Source organism: Rhinichthys klamathensis, unplaced genomic scaffold, assembly GCF_029890125.1.
Source record: "Rhinichthys klamathensis goyatoka isolate OS25496 unplaced genomic scaffold, OSU_Roscu_1.1 h1tg000046l_1, whole genome shotgun sequence".
Lineage (NCBI taxonomy): Eukaryota > Metazoa > Chordata > Actinopteri > Cypriniformes > Leuciscidae > Rhinichthys > Rhinichthys klamathensis.
In genome coordinates, this window is record NW_026606593.1 from 2,610,007 (window position 1) to 2,627,728 (window position 17,722).

Genomic DNA, 17,722 nt, shown 5'->3' on the forward strand with positions numbered 1-17,722 from the left:
ATATTTTTATCCTTATATGTGTCCAGTCAAATTATGTAACTTTTTTTATTTTACATTTTATTTTAAATAACTAGAATACTGCTTTCTATTTCCTTTCAGGGTATATTTTATTGCATAACATCTGTGACCAAATGACCAAAATTATCTTTAGAAGTTTTGTTTTTGGGGTGTACTATAAAATGTTTTCGTGCTTGATTGTTCAAAAAACACATTATTTTTCACATATTTTACATTATTACAGCTCCCCTCTACCCAGTCTGTCTGGAACGCGTCGTTTTCGATGAAGCCCCTCCTTTCAAAATACAAAATGTGCTGTGATTGGTTAGCTGGCCCAGTGTGTTGTGATTGGCAGCGCTTAGCGCGTGTATGGGGAATGTCCCGCCCCTCCATAACCGCGAGCACTCGGATGTAAATATTAACGATGGTGTCAATTTCAAATCATTTCGAGCCCGACAAAATACTTTTGTCTGATCTTATCTTGATATCTCTGTTAACATGTTAAACAAATGCTGATTGATTGTTTTTGTTTTTTTTATCTCTCTTGTTGATAAGCATAAATAAAATGATTTCAATCACATATGGCAGAACAGATCAATTAAATAGGCTACATGTTGCTTGAAGTATAACGCTAAGTAAAATTAATAGTAATTTTATAAAAAAAAGGGAATTTTTTTGTAGATGTGATTATAGGATAAGCCTAATACAGCTATCAAAAAAGTAAGAGAATGAGTGACCTTGGTGATTTTGTGGAAATCTTGCGGCAAAGGGATTGCAACATTTTCCACGATGAAGGTCTTCCCCGGTTACACTCAGATCAAGATTATCCATTCAGAAGGGGAATCACCAATTCTGTCATTATGGGCAATAACCAACTGGATGAATGCGCACAGCAATGATGCAATGATGCAAAGATATCACTGCTATGTTGCAATAAGCGAAATAAATAATTCTGTCTCTTCACAGAAAGAAAGAAAGTGCATTACAATTCAATTTTAACAGGTCCTTTTATACTGTAAAAAAATGTTGTTGTTTTTTAAAGTTAGTTAAGATTATTGAAGTATGTTTTAAAAGAAAATACGGTAACGCTTTAGATTACATCCCGGAAAGTACTGTGTAATTAAAGAAGAATTTACAGTGTAACTTTCTGTAATTATAGTGTACCTATAAAGTACTTACATGTAAGTATAAGGGAACAATATGTAAAGTTTGGGGAATAAAGGGGTAACAACCAGGAGAAATAAAAAAATATTTATACTGTAAGTATTATAGAACTAAGGGGTACTTGTTCTACTATTATGATACAACAATCTTACATTTGGGAGCAATTTAGCGAGAACATACACTGCGTACCTTTTTGTAATAATTGTGTACCAAGGTAATACATACTGTATAGGCTTTTTAAAAATGACAGGGTATATGCATTTATAAAAATATATATATTTATTTTTTTTGATAGCAAAAGTGCAGATGTTTAAGTTTGGCCTATCATGTTTCAAGGCAAGAAAAGCTAAGACTATTGCTATTTTTTTACATACTGGGAAATATATCTGGTTTCATGTGGTTACAGGGTAAGTGGTGCTTGTATAATAAATAAAGGTTTCCGAGTCAGTGATATAAGATTGTGTATGCATTTTTATTGTACTTACCCTGTAACTACATGGAACAAAAGGGTAACAAGCACCACTACATGAAACAAGAGTATCTTTCCCCAATATTTAAGCAAAAGTTAAAAAATAGTTTTCGTTTTCAGTGCACTTTTGTTAAAAAGATTACTTTATAAATGCATAGATACCCTGTAATTTTTTAAAAGCCTATACAGTATGTACTGGTTCACCATTATTTCAAAAAGGTATGTTCTTGCTAAATTGCTCCCAAATGTAAGATTGTTATATCATAATAGTAGAATAATTAAGCATCCTTTAGTTCTTTAATACTTAGATAAATAATTGTTTATTTCTCCTGGTTGTTACCCCTTTATTCCCCAAACTTAAAATATTGTTCCCTTATACTTATATTGTAAGTACGTTATAGGTACACTATAATTACCGAAGGTTACGCTGTAAAATCGCTTCAATTACGCAGTTCCCTCCTGGGCTGTAATCTAAAGCGTTACCGAAAATACTTTTTCAGTCATTACTTAAAAATTTCACGTTTAATTCAATGTGCTATTTGCTGTTGTAATTGTGAAATTTCTATCAATTTCTAAATTATTTCAAAGTCAATCTTACACCATTTTTTTTTTTCGTATAGGAAATTGTTTAAAAATGGAAAGTTTTTGAAAAAGTGCAATGAAATTATTGCTGGACTTTCTTTAATATCACTTAAAACTTTAAGGCAGCAGTTACACATAAGTTCTCAATCTTCTGTGAGTGGTCAAATAATTCTACTGGACTGAGAGAGGAAACCCTAAAGTCATCTATAGAAAAACCAAAGCTTTGGCATTTGGATGACATTTACATTCAACTAGATATGATCATTCTCATTACACCAGAGCTTAAGGTTTTTACAGTGGGTGCTCTGAAGGAAATTTGTAATCATTAAGCAGTCTAGTCTGTAGATTTTACTTAGAAATTTCAACATGATCTATTATCATCATACTGTAGTTCTTGACAAATGGAAGCATTTTTGAAGCTACGAAAAGTGTATATGGAGTTACCATTTGGAGCATCAAAATTATTTATTGACAATTCTCAGAATAAATTGCACTCTGATTCATGGACCAAACCAGAAATGTGTTCCTTTTAATAATTATCATTATATCATTTCGCTTTATCATTAATATTCTTAAAGTGACCATTGTAAAACCTAACAGTCAAATTCACTAAATGAAACATGTTTGGTTTACTCAAATATTAGGAACCCAATGACTGATTATATTAAGTAGAACTGAAACAGAATGTGTTACAGCATATTTAGTTCCCAGCATGCTTTGCTCAAGTGTTTTTGCTCAAGATATAGTGGGAGATATGTTAATGTTCTGCTATGTATAAATAAAAAAAGGGTATTTTTATTTATTTATTTTATTTTGGGGGGTTATACATTGTGGTGAAGAGCAGAGCCTGTATTTAGGTTGAGGATTGGCCGAAACACATTAAAAGACTATATGTTGCTTTATTTAAAAAGTGCACAGTTATAGTCTCTTTGCTTATTACACTAGTGCATGTGTGTGTGCTTGTGCTATTGCTAGCAATTAGCAATAAGAGATTTGAGTTCTGAATTTAATGGTTTTATGCAATTTAATTAAATTTCAGCTACACAAAGTATTTAAGTAGATTTATAGATTAATTAAATATTCTCTTTATGTTGACTCAAATGGAAAAATTCAGTTCACAGTATACACTCACCTAAAGGATTATTAGGAACACCTGTTCAATTTCTCATTAATGCAATTATCTAATCAACCAATCACATGGCAGTTGCTTCAATGCATTTAGGGGTGTGGTCCTGGTCAAGACAATCTCCTGAACTCCAAACTAAATGTCAGAATGGGAAAGAAAGGTGATTTAAGCAATTTTGAGCGTGGCGTGGTTGTTGGTGCCAGACGGGCCGGTCTGAGTATTTCACAATCTGCTCAGTTACTGGGATTTTCATGCACAACCATTTCTAGGGTTTACAAAGAATGGTGTGAAAAGGGAAAAACATTCAGTATGCGGCAGTCCTGTGGGCGAAAATGCCTTGTTGATGCTAGAGGTCAGAGGAGAGTGGGCCGACTGATTCAAGCTGATAGAAGAGCAACTTTGACTGAAATAACCACTTGTTACAACCGAGGTATGCAGCAAAGCATTTGTGAAGCCACAACACGCACAACCTTGAGGCGGATGGGCTACAACAGCAGAAGACCCCACCGGGTACCACTCATCTCCACTACAAATAGGAAAAAGAGGCTACAATTTGCAAGAACTCACCAAAATTGGACAGTTGAAGACTGGAAAAATGTTGCCTGGTCTGATGAGTCTCGATTTCTGTTGAGACATTCAGATGGTAGAGTCAGAATTTGGCGTAAACAGAATGAGAACATGGATCCATCATGCCTTGTTACCACTGTACAGGCTGGTGGTGGTGGTGTAATGGTGTGGGGGATGTTTTCTTGGCACACTTTAGGCCCCTTAGTGCCAATTGGGCATCGTTTAAATGCCATGGCCTACCTGAGCATTGTTTCTGATTCTGACCATGTCCATCCCTTTATGGCCACCATGTACCCATCCTCTGATGGCTACTTCCAGCAGGATAATGCACCATGTCACAAAGCTCGAATCATTTCAAATTGGTTTCTTGAACATGACAATGAGTTCACTGTACTAAAATGGCCCCCACAGTCACCAGATCTCAACCCAATAGAGCATCTTTGGGATGTGGTGGAACGGGAGCTTTGTCCCCTGGATGTGCATCCCACAAATCTCCATCAACTGCAAGATGCTATCCTATCAATATGGGCCAACATTTCTAAAGAATGCTTTTAGCACCTTGTTGAATCAATGCCTCGTAGAATTAAGGCAGTTCTGAAGGCGAAAGGGGGTCAAACAAAGTATTAGTATGGTGTTCCTAATAATCCTTTAGGTGAATATATATAATTGTTTAAGGCAATAGGTTTCCTTAAATTGTTTGAGTTACCTTAACTCGTTGGGTTTTACAACAATGTTTCCCTTTAAATTATTCAATACTGTGAGTATTATTATTTCACATAACTTCAAGTAGTTTCTTCCCTCTTTGATGAGACACCTGAGCTTGTTTGTCATTAATTTGGACATTTATGGAGGCAATCACAGAACATTATTATTATCGTTAACTAAAACTCAAACCATAAAAAAATCACTTGAAATTAAATTAAGTAAATTAACTTAAACTAATTGAACAAAACTATACAGACATACTGTATGGTGTGAATAAGTGGAGGCGGGGCTCGTTTGCATATTCATGGGACCGTGTATACTAAATTAGGCAAGAGGAAAAACCTCTTGCCTATATGTAATTTTGGTGATCAAAGATGTTTTAAGGGATACAACTATTGACTATAGGGGGGCTTTATTAATAAAGTAGGTGAAGGTGGACTGGACAACTGGGAATTTTGTCCCAGAAGGAAGGACCCAAAGGTCCTCTAAACTCTACTCAGTGTCCCAGGCCTCATAAAGTTTGATGATTTCTCCAGCTCCTTAAAGAGATACTCCACTGTTTTTTCGTATTAAACTATGTTATTCCCTTAACTAAGACGAGTTGATACATACCTCTCTCGTCTCAGTGAGCATTGGCCAATAGTGAGCCTGCGTGTGACGTACAACACAGAAGCGCTGCGCTGTTACACTACGTGAACTCACTCGAGGCCCACAGAGAAGACGAATAGTTGAACAAAGTCTTTATTTTTGTTTGTTTTTTGCGCCCAAAAAGTATTCTTGTCGCTTGATAAACTTAAGGTTGAGCCACTGTAGTCACTTGGAGTATTTTAATGATGTCTTTAATAACTTTTCTGGGCCGGCAAGTTTCAATCCCTTAGAAGCCTATGGAGGAGGGATCCAGCTCTCAGATTTAATCAAAAATATCTTAATTTGTGTTCCGAAGATGAACGAAAGTCTTACGGGGTTGGAACAACATGAGGGCGAGTAATTACTGACAGAGTTTTCATTTTGCGGTGAACTAACTCTTTAAGAACTAGTATGACCAACTAGCAGTTAGTTAGGGGTAATCAGTCTTACTGTTCGGTATCAAACCAAACCAATCTACATTTTTGTTACTGACTTTAAAAATTATTAACAGTTTTAAAGAAAAAAAATGGATGACCTACTTGTAAGAATAGTTAGCAGTTTAAGCAAATTGACTCAGAGGTAACTCACATTATCCCCAACACTGCATGTCTAGAATATTTCAAGCTGGAACAGGCAGGCCATTAAAATCATAGAATTAGGAAAGACAGCAAGATGCAGCATGAGTTTTCAGCTGTTTTGAATATTGTCAGAAATATGCTGTCCGGTTAGGTTTGGGAAGATAATTCCACCAGCAAGGAACAGTGAACAAAAATGTTCTGGAAATTTTGGATTTTTTGCCTCTATGTGACGGCACTGCAAGGTACGCTCACACACCGCCCGCGGGCTTCTGGAGATGTAGACTCGGAGTGGCGTTGGCGGGCGAAGAGGTCATGGCTGTTCTTTTCTCAGGTAAACATTTGAAATTGGTCTTTGTGAGCAATGCACAAAGTGTATGTTGTACATTGTAAAAAATAAGGTGAGTCTAGTTCCGGCGGAAGAGTGACCTCTGACCCGACGCATGACGTATTGATGAACTTAGAAGCGCAGAGGAAAGAGCAAAACAAAACACCGGTTACGAATTAGAAGTCTAAAATGAGAATTTTTTAAGAGAAATGTTGAGTTTGTTGCTCAGCCTTATTAGTTTGAACCGCGAGAGGCGTTTACTCTCATCTAAGCTTACTCTACTTCTACATCCTAGATCATGCGTCGGGTCAAAGGTCACTCTTCCGCCGGAACTAGACTTGCGTATGGTCGTTACCGGTAGTTTATAAAGTTATAAATATGGATATTTTTCCAAAAAAAAATGCATCGTTTCGCTTCAGAAAGCCCTGAAGCCCTAACCCGGATTACTTTTATGACGGATGGATGCGCTTTTTTTTAATTCAAAATCTCAGGTACCATTATAAAGCTTGGAAGAGCCAGGATATTTTTTTTAATATAACTCTGATTGTGTTTGACTGAAAAAAGAACGTCATATACACCTAGGATGTCTTGAGGGCGAATATATGAAGAGATATAAGCTCTAACAATTTTTTTAAGTCAGTTAATGTAATTTAAGTTGAATTTAAGTTGAATTTAAGTTGATTGTACTTAAAAATTTAAGGCAGCAACTTTTTTTTGGTTTGGGGGGAAAGGATTCTAGTGAATCAACACTGTGCATCAGACCTGTAAAACCCCAAATTAGTAAATTGATGAGCTGATAAGTGATGAGCAATTTGACAGCATAAATATGGCTAAACACATCTACACACATCAACAAAGAGTCTCAACATGGCTTACAGAAAAGAGCTTGGCACTGGTAAGTCTGCTTTCAAATTTAGTAGAAAGAGTTTATTAGAAGAGTTCATGTAGCACATCCTAATTCTCTCTATCAGAGTTACCATTTATAACTTTAACAGAATAAAACAGCAGTATATTATCAATATTGTCTAAATTTTCAGCTGTTTTTGGTTACACTTGATTTTAAGGTGTCATTGTTACAGTGTAATTATTTAAGTACTGAGTAATATTAATTAACAACATACTTACTATAAGGTTAGGGTAGGATTAGGGTTTGCTTTAGGGTTAGTTGCGTGTAATTTTGCATAATTTACTGTTATTGCTATGGTAAATACATGTAACTTGTAACAAGGACACTGTAAAATAAAGTGATGCCCTGTTTTTTTAATTGTTTTATTTGAATGTTTCTCTTGCATTTGTAGGTGTACTCCTGCTACTGTCTTTACTACAATTCACTCAATCTGCATCTATTGTCGTTACAAAAGTGGCAGAGTCTATTGCCGTTACAAAAATGGCAGAGTTGGGTGAAGATGCGCTGACATTTCTGGTGGGTTTTTAATTTTTTTTTTTTTTTTTACTTGTTGAGCAATCATCTACTTTTGGGTTGATAAAGATTATCTAGGGCATAGATAAGAAACATTGCTGGTCGTGAACCAGGAAATGAAATTGGCTTCTGACAGTTTAATTCATATGATGGCGTTGGATAGATTTAAGGGAAACACTAGAGTTGCTCTAAAAAGTGACTGGTTTCTTTTTCCCCCCCAAGGTGAATTCAGCTTCATCGGTCCTGAGGAATCACACAGGGTCCCACTCGGTTGGATGCATTAGGGAGCCAAAGGAGCATGAACGCCTCAACTGCACTCTCCTCTCTGCATTCAGCTCTTACTTGCAGAATGCATCTGGTCTTGACGTAGGCCTAGACAAGGAGCTGAGCAACAAGCTGCTAAATATAGGAAAGCGTGTTGAGGACCAAAAAAATGCAAGTTGCAGCGGATCATTCGAAAATACCTGTGAGGAAATCTTTCTAAAACATAAGAATCCTTACAAGAATTTAGAAAAGGTGAGAAGCATACTTGTGCTTTACCTACAATGGATCATCAAACCTATGGAGTAGCGGTCTTTGCTGGTTATTCAGTTATTTGTAGAAATTATTTATTTTTGTTTTATTTATTGTGTTTTATTTATTCATACATGAGTGCTTTGTAGCATTCTTGCTTCTGAACATTTCTGCATGTCAAGGAAAAAGGCATGTCATGTTTTAGATCTGTTATGCTTGTTTTCAAGCAATCCCATTTTTGTATACTCTCTCAGACAATGTCACATGAAATCATGCTGAATATGATATCTGAGCATATGAATATGTCATCTGATTATTATTTGGAATTAAAGGAGTTCTCTTCCATTGGAATAGCAGTCTGTGGTAAAGCCTATAGGCCTACCTCGGCTGTCTGGGATCCAGACACAAAAAAATAAAAAATCTTAAAACTTTATGTAACCTACTTTGGTGAATTTTTGCACTTGAAAATATTGCATAAACTTTAATGTTGTGAAATCAATGAAGTATATCTTATGAATTAAGTAAATGTAAGTAAAATAAATTGGGAGTAGATCTGAATAATCAAATGAAAATGTTAATTTAAAAACAATAGCCTAATATAGCAATATATGTGCTATCATTACTAACAGAAAGCATTATTGCAATGGTGCGTACACACACACATACACACACTATCCCCCTACATTAATTACCCTTCCCCAAAATCTACCCATCACAGAAAACTTTCTGCATTTTTTTCATTGAAAAACAAAACAAAACACTGTTTAGTATGTTTTTAAGCCATTTGGTTTCAACCACACTTCATTTACACATTTATGTCCTCATTAAGCATATATACACACACACATTGGGTTTTCATGTTGTATGGGGACTTTCCACAGGCATAATGATTACTGACCGAGGTATTTATTCTGTCCCCTATACCCCCTAAACCCATCACAGAAAACCTTCTGCATTTTTACATGTTCAACATAATAATTTCATATGATTTATAAGTTGTTTTTCCTCATGGCAATCAAACAAATTTCCCCACAAGGACAAGGCTTTTAGATATCTCGTCCTTATTGTTATAAAGCAACATGCTGTTTTTTCTGGCCTTATAATCTCTTGACCCATCACTCTTCTACAACGGTAAAAACCCATCACACAATAACACCACGCTATACTATCCGTCAAAGCATGATGGAAAATAATGATAATCAGATCTTCCACTCTTTGGGCGATTGCTAATTGTGTCCAACTTACTCTGTTTCTTAAAATTTGTTGTCAAATATGAAGAATATTGGGATGAGAAATAGTTATTGTAGTTTATTGTGATAATGGTAGTTCTCAAAATTTATCAGTATCTCAATTCTCAAATATTTTGACTGAAATGTAATTTTAAGAAAAAAAACCGATAGGCTATTAATAGCCTATTGCACATCTTTAAAATATAATTTGTTTGTCAAATACAAATTTCTTTTCATTAAAAAATATGGTGAGTGAACAAAATTGACTCTTTTTCAGTCTTTATTCAAAAAACACTTTCCCTTTAAACATAGACAAATATCTTCTAATATTCGTAGATTACTTAACGTTCTTTATGATCCCACTCCACCCAAGGGCAAAGAGGTATTAATATCCCTAGATGCAGAAAAAGCCTTTGATAGGGTGGAGTGGGATTACCTATTTTATACATTGAAATGCTTTGGTTTTGGACAAAAATGTATACATTGGATCGAGACACTTTATTCTCTACCTATGGCAACTGTTCGGACTAATAACAACTTGTCGGGTTTTTTTTTATATCTACAGCGTGGAACTAGACAGGGCTGTCCCTTGTCACCCCTTCTATTCGCCCTAACAATAGAACCATTAGCTATAGCACTGCGTAACAGCGCTGATATTAAGGGCATAATGAGAGGAGGGGCTGAGCATAAAGTGTCCTTATATGCTGATGACATGTTGGTATATATATAGTCTCAGCCTCAGACGTCACGCCCACGGAACGTTGGCCGTCAGTCTGAAGGTCTGGCTACGCGAGACTAGTATATATATGACTGACCCTGTGACCTGTTTGCCAAAGATGTTTGATTTGTTCAATTCCTTTGGCAAGATATCAGGATATAAAATCAATGTGCAGAAAAGTGAGCTTATGTGTATTGACCCTAATTATCAGCTCACTACAATTCAGTCCCTGCAAGTTAAATTATGCACTAACAAATTGAAATATTTAGGTATTTGGATAACCCGTAAGTTTAAAGATCTTTATGAAGCCAATTTCCCTCCACTTTTAAATTGTTTAAAAAAAGACTTAGATCACTGGAATCTCCTTCCCTTGTAGCTAGGAGGGAGAATAAATGTTATCAAAATGAATATTATGCCCCGATTTTTGTTTCTTTTCCAGTGTATCCCCATCTCCTTAACAAAATCTTTTTTCATAAATATAGATAAACTTTTGTCCGGTTTTATTTGGAATGGTAAAAACCCGCGTATACGTAGGGAAATTCTGCAACGTCACCGATTACATGGTGGGCTTTCCCTACCCAATTTTCAGTACAACTAATTGGTCTGCCAACATTAAAAACATAATGCACTGGATTCATTTTTCTAGAGTTGAAGACCCAGGTCCCATGAGCTTGAACGTGCATCCTGCACACAAACATCTTTACATGCACTAGCCTGCTCTAAAATACCCTTTCCAGAATCCATATCAACATACTGCATAAATCCAGTGGTGAGGCACTCCCTCAAGATATGGATGCAGTTCAGACGGGCTTTTTCTTTAACTAAGATGTCCATAGATGCCCCTTTGGTGGGAAATAACATGTTTGCTCCCTCCATAACTGATGAAGCTTTTAAAACATGGACTGAAAAGGATTTGAAAACGGTCAAAGACGTATATAGGTGGCACCTTTGCAAGTTTTGAACATTTGAGAACACATTTTGACATTCCTAATTCACATTTTTTTATATATTTACAACTTCGCAGTTTTGTTTCCGCAAATGTTCCATCTTTTCCTTTGATATCACCAGATTCCCTTTTAGACAAAATGCTTAAGATGCCCCTTTGGCCTGGGGAGGTTGTTGGTAGGTTATACTCAGCATGGACAATTTGAAACCATTAACAACATTAAAACATCAGTGGGAGGAAGAACTGGATACAGAGATATCAGATGAGCTATGGCAGGCCGTTCTCAATAACATACACTCATCTTCTATCTGCCTACGACACACCATTATCCAGTTTAAAGTTACTCATCGTTTACATTGGTCAAAAGCAAAGTTGGCTAGAATTGCACCAGATATTGATATTGACTGTCCCAAACTGTTTGAGTTTTGGGAGTTGATTTTTGCTTTTCTTTCTAGAGTATTGTATTGACCCTTCACTGATCATTGCCATCTTTGGAGTAGTACCACAAGAACTTGGTATAGGCAAATGGGATAAAACAGTGATAGCATTTAACTCTCTTGGCCAGACGCATTATTTTATTGAAATGGAAGGACAAGTCTCCACCTGTATTTAAACATTGGATTAACAATGCACTATTTGAGCAAATTCGTTATAATTTGCAGGGTAATAACATTAAATTCAGTAATATCTGGCAACCTGTTCTTAGATTAATTGAACAAATGGACTCTAATGACATTGTATGATGATTTTTTTTTTGTTTTTTTGCCTTTACTGTGGTGCGATGTGGGTGGGTGGGTTCTGGGTTGCTAAGTGTTTGTTGTATGTTAAAATACAATAAAAAGACGTTGATCAACAAAACAAAACAAAAAAACACTTTCCCTGAAAGTTTGAGTTAGTTTGCAAAAGCGTGACACGAGGCTGTGAAAGCGACCAGTGAGTAGATGAGTTCACCTGTTCAGTGTGACGATGTTTAATGTCCCGACAAGCTCTGGAGTGAGGATAAACGAATCGGTTACCTAACGTAACCTCGGTTCTCTCTAGATGAGGGAACGAGTATTGCGTAAGCTAGCTTACGCTACGGAAAGATTCATCTTTTCTGAGAAATTGAAGCCAAAAATTATCCTATAATTTTGTATCTATTGTCAATGCAGTTCAGCTGCAGCAGAGCATGAGCAGGCTAGCTAGCAGCTCATTGGCTCGCACACAGGGAACTGCTTAAGCCTATGAGGAGACACGAATGAACTCTCGGCCAATGAGAGTCTGACCTGCTCTCATTGCGTCAGAGCCCGCCGAAACGGGCGTGGCCAGAGAGTATAAATTCGCCTCTCAGGCTGTAAATTCTGGTTTTCATAGAATGAAGTGAGAACGCTAGTAGCACAAGCACGGCCAGGAACGCAATACTCGTTCCCTCATCTAGAGAGAACCGAGGTTACGTTAGGTAACCGATTCGTTCTCTTACGAGAGGTTCTCTCGTATTGCGTAAGCTAGCTTACGCTACGGGAACACCTGGTCAACGCCGTGCGTGCTAAGCATCCACTATGAGTCCCAGGGGGGACCCCGGGGAACCCTTATGAGTGGGAATAAAATATGTACATGTGACAAAGGCCAGCGGAGCGGGCCGGGGATTTGTGAAGTACATAAGCACATAATAAGGAGGGACAGAACGAGACCGGTCTGCGTGATTAACTCCCTATAGTGCAGCTCAACCAGAAGAGCTGTAACATACTAGACTGCTAGTAGTTTAGCCTGCAAGGCGGGAACTTCCAGATTGTAAAATCTGATAAAGGTGGAGGGGGAAGCCCATCCCGCTGCCACACAAATATCATGAATGGAAATTCCGCTGGACCAAGCCCACGATGAGGCCATGCCTCTAGTGGAATGGGCCCTGATGCCCAGAGGGCATGGCAGGTCTTTTGACGCGTATGCGGCTGCAATGGCATCAACTATCCATCTGGACAGAGTCTGTTTCGAGGCGGCCAACCCCTTGGTGCGCCCACCGAACGAAACAAAAAGCTGCTCAGCTCGTCTGACCGGAGCAGTGCGAGTAAAGTATAATCTCAGGGCCCTGACCGGACACAGGAGATTAGAGTCAGATTCGCTATCGGATGCAGGCAGAGCCGATAGAGAAATAACTTGTGCCCTGAATGGGGTACCAATCGCTTTTGGGACATAACCATGTCTAGGTTTGAGAATGACTAAGGAGTCATTGGGCCCAAACTCCAGACAGGAGGCGCTGCTGGACAGCGCGTGAAGGTCCCCCACACGCTTCACTGACGCGAGCGCGAGCAGGAAGATAGTCTTGAGCGAAAGGTATTTGAGCTCCACGGTGTTTAACGGTTCGAATGGGGGGGCTTTCATAGCTTCGAGAACTATGGAAAGGTCCCAAATCGGCACCGACGGGGGGCGTGAGGGGTTCATCCTTCTAGCTCCCCTGAGGAAGCGGATGACTAAGCCATCTTTGCCCAGTGACTGGCCGCGCTTCAGCGAACGCTGCGACGGCTGCCACATACACCTTGAGAGTGGAAGGGGACCTGCCCTTATCCAGCATCTCTTGGAGAAAAACTAGCAAGGAAGGAACCTCGCATGACCGTGGGTCCAAGTTTCTGTCGGTGCACCACTTAGAGAACACAGACCATTTAGACGCATAGAGCCTTCTAGTAGAAGCCGCTCTAGCCTGCATGATCGTGTTTAACACTCCTTCTGGCAAAGCAACGGGTAGTCGTTGATCACCCACGCAAGAAGCGCCCAGCGCTCTGGGTGGGGATGCCAGATCGTGCCGCGAGCTTGGGAGAGGAGATCTGTTCTGACTGGAATGGGCCACGGGGCTGTCTGTGACAGCTGAGTGAGCTCCGGAAACCAAGTCTGACCTTCCCAACGCGGGGCTATGAGGAGCACCGAGTGGCGTGTTTCCCTGATTCTCTGAAGCACCTGTGGTAGCAGAGACACCGGAGGGAATGCATAAAGCGGGCGGCTGGGCCAGGTCTGGGCTAGCGCGTCCTCGCGTTTTGAGAAAAATATTGGGCAGTGGGTGTTTTCTTCTGAGGCGAAGAGGTCCACCTCTGCTCTGCCGAATATTCGCCACAGCTTTTGGACTGTAAGAGTGTGCAGGGACCATTCGCCAGGGGGAATGGGGTTCCTGGACAGACTGTCTGGACCGTCGTTCAGATGGCCCGGCACGTGCGTCGCTCTGAGCGAGAGCAGGTGACACTGGGACCAACTAGGATGCGTTCTGTCAGCCGGAAGAGAATTCTGGATCTGACTCCGCCCTGACGGTTTAGATAGGAGACCACAGCCATATTGTCCGAACGGATCAGCACATGGTGACCGTGAATGCGCGGCAGAAAGCGCGGGAGCGCGTTCTCGACCGCCAGCATCTCCAAACAGTTTATGTGGAGGAGACTCTCCTGAGCTGACCAGGGGCCGAAGGCCGGTGAGCCCTCGCAGACCGCACCCCAACCCATGTTGGATGCGTCTGTCGAAATGACTTTTCGGCGAGAAAAGGTCCCCATGGAAAGCCCCGCTGAAACCATTCTGTCATGGTCCATGGCTGCAGAGCTGTGATACAGGTCTGCGTTACCTTTATCAGCTGGCGGCCCGTGGTCCACGCGCGGTGAGACACACGGCTCTTCAACCAGAACTGAAGCGGGCGCATGCGCAGTAACACCAGCTGGAGCACTGCGGAGGCTGAGGCCATGTAACCCAGCGCCTTCTGAAAAGTTTTCAGAGGTGTGAGTCTGTTCATCTGAAAAGATGCGGCGAGACGCTGCACACGGCGCGCGCGCTGTGTAGACAGACGAGCCGTCATTGAGACCGAGTCTAGCTCTATACCCAAGAAGGAGATAGTCTGACTGGGTTGAAGTGCGCTCTTTGTCCAGTTGACAGAGAGGCCCAAACTTTTCAGATGGTCGAGGAGAACTGTACGATGAGACAGTAGCTCCCTCTGTGATTGTGCCAAAATCAGCCAGTCGTCCAAATAGTTCAGTATTCGCAGCCCCTGACTCCGCAGGGGGGCGAGCGCCGCATCCATGCACCTCGTAAACGTGCGGGGTGCTAGGGATAGGCCGAACGGGAGGACGGTGTATTGATAAACCTGGCCTTCGAAGGCGAAACGTACGAATGGCCTGTGAAGGGGATTTATCTGAATCTGAAAGTAGGCATCTTTCAGATCTAGTGAAATGAACCAGTCCCCCTGGCGCACATGCGCGAGGAGTTTTCTGATAGTGAGCATTTTGAACGGTCTCTTCATGAGAACTTTGTTCAGAAATCTGAGGTCTAAGATTGGTCTGAGGCCGCCGTCTTTCTTTGGAACCAGAAAATAACGGCCGTAAAACCCCGACTCGCTCATAGATAGAGGAACTCTCTCTATAGCCCTTTTGCACAATAGTTTTGCTATCTCTGAACGGAGCAGAGTCACTGCTTCTGGGTTCACAATAGTTTCTAGCCGCGCTCGGAAACCTGGAGGGCGGCGGTGGAACTGTAAGCGATAGCCTAGCCTTATTGTGTTTAGCACCCACTGGGAAATTCCCGGAATAGCTTCCCACGCTTTGAAGCGTAACGCTAAGGGGTGAATGGCTACATGGTCCCCGTTGCTGCACACAGCGGGCCGCGCGGGCGCGCTCATAGTGTTTATGACAGCGGGACTTACACTCAGAGAGGAGTTTAAGGGCCGTGTAACAGAGTGAGCAGAGGTGGGACGCGCACACGGGCTCGTGGGCACGCTTATGCACTCTGAAACTCGAGCGGGTTGGAACCGCTTTATGAGAGTGGGCTCTGTGAGACACACGGGAACTGAAATGCTTTTGTGTATGAGTGAACACAGTGTTGTGGGCACATTTTCTACACGTGAGGCTTTTATGCTCTTTTTGAGATATCTCTGGGTCGCCGTGAAAACGGTGTTTGTGCACATGCAGTGCTTTGTGTATGAGTGAACACAGTGTTGTGGGCACATTTTCTACACAAGAGGCTTTTATGCACTTTTTTTTTTTTTTTTTAGATTTCTCTGGGTCGCGGTGAAAACGGCGTTTGTGCACATGCAAGCGGGAAAAGAGACCGGCTTGTTGATGGCGGTGTACACTGCTGCAGTAGCCGTGTGAACGGGGACTGACAGAGGGCGAAACCTTGATGGCGGTTCAGCCATGGTGAGAAATAGCCGTCCTTTTCTCAGCTGAGGCTGGTCACGTGAGCGGCCTGCAGCGGGATATATATATAGCCTGAAATCGGCTGCACTTGTGACGCGCGTCGCGTGCAAGTGCGTGTTAGAAACGTGAGCGCTGCAAGCGGGCACGAGACTATTTTTAGCCTGCCGAGGCTGGACTTGTGACGGCATAAAAATTATCTGCGAGAGCCGGAATCGAACACGGATCTCTGGCGCGAAAAGCTTTGTGTTCCACCACTGAGCCAGGGGTAAAGACACACACATAACAGCGCAGGCAGATAAGAGGGCGTGATAGCAGAAAAAGGTTCGGCCTCAGCGGAACTGATACATTATAAACGCTTTATGTAGCGGCGTTATATGCAGGCGGGAGAGCGCGGCCGCTTTCTGTAACGTAAGAAAGCTAGCCGAGAGCTCAGAGCTGCATAAAAAAGTTATCTGCGAGAGCCGGAATCGAACACGGGTCTCTGGCGCGAAAAGCTTTGTGTTCCACCACTGAGCTAGGGGGGCAGACACAGGCTTAATAGCGCGAGCAGATAAGAGGGCGTGATAGCAGCGACTAGTTCGGCCTCGACGGAACTAACGCACTATAAACCCACTTGCCGGTGATGGGGCCGGGGCCGGGCTAGCTCTCTTGTAAAGTAAAGAAAGCTAGCCGCGGTTGGCACAGCTGTAAGCGGCTCGTCCCCCATTCAGCGCTCGTAGGCGGTGAGAGGGGGAGGCGGCGTAACGCTTCGAGTCGAGCCCGCAGGGTCGACAACAGAAGCCCATTCGCAGAGATCGCAGCCGCCATCGGCGAGGGCGAGCTCGGCGTGCTCCAATCCGAGGCAGAGAGCGCAGATGACGTGGCGGTCTCCAGTCTCGAGGGGAGCGCGGCAAGAACCGCAGGAGGAAAAACGAGACATCTTTACAAAGACGCTCGGCTCTTTTAGATACACACAAAACAAGAAGCTTTTGGTAAAGGATATGAATCCGTCGGATGGCGCTAGCTTGCAGGACGGCTGAAGGTGGCGAAGACGGCCGGCTTCCTCAGACTCCCAGATGCTCGCTAGAAGGTGCCTTTTCCACGACGGCGGCTTCTCTTAGGATCAGCAGATGCGTGTAGCCTCGCTGAAGAGATGAAAATCAGAATTTACAGCCTGAGAGGCGAATTTATACTCTCTGGCCACGCCCGTTTCGGCGGGCTCTGACGCAATGAGAGCAGGTCAGACTCTCATTGGCCGAGAGTTCATTCGTGTCTCCTCATAGGCTTAAGCAGTTCCCTGTGTGCGAGCCAATGAGCTGCTAGCTAGCCTGCTCATGCTCTGCTGCAGCTGAACTGCGTTGACAATAGATACAAAATTATAGGATAATTTTTGGCTTCAATTTCTCAGAAAAGATGAATCTTTCCGTAGCGTAAGCTAGCTTACGCAATACGAGAGAACCTCTCGTAAGAGAACCATAGACAGTAAAAGGAACCCATTTAGACACTTGTTAGCAACCGCCTTTTTCAACACAAGTAACAGCTTGTTAAAAGAAACCACGGGTGGGTGACTGGTCTGTTTTATGTCGTAGAATATAACATGAAAATATATTGAGCTTGTGTTTAACACTGACCTTATTTC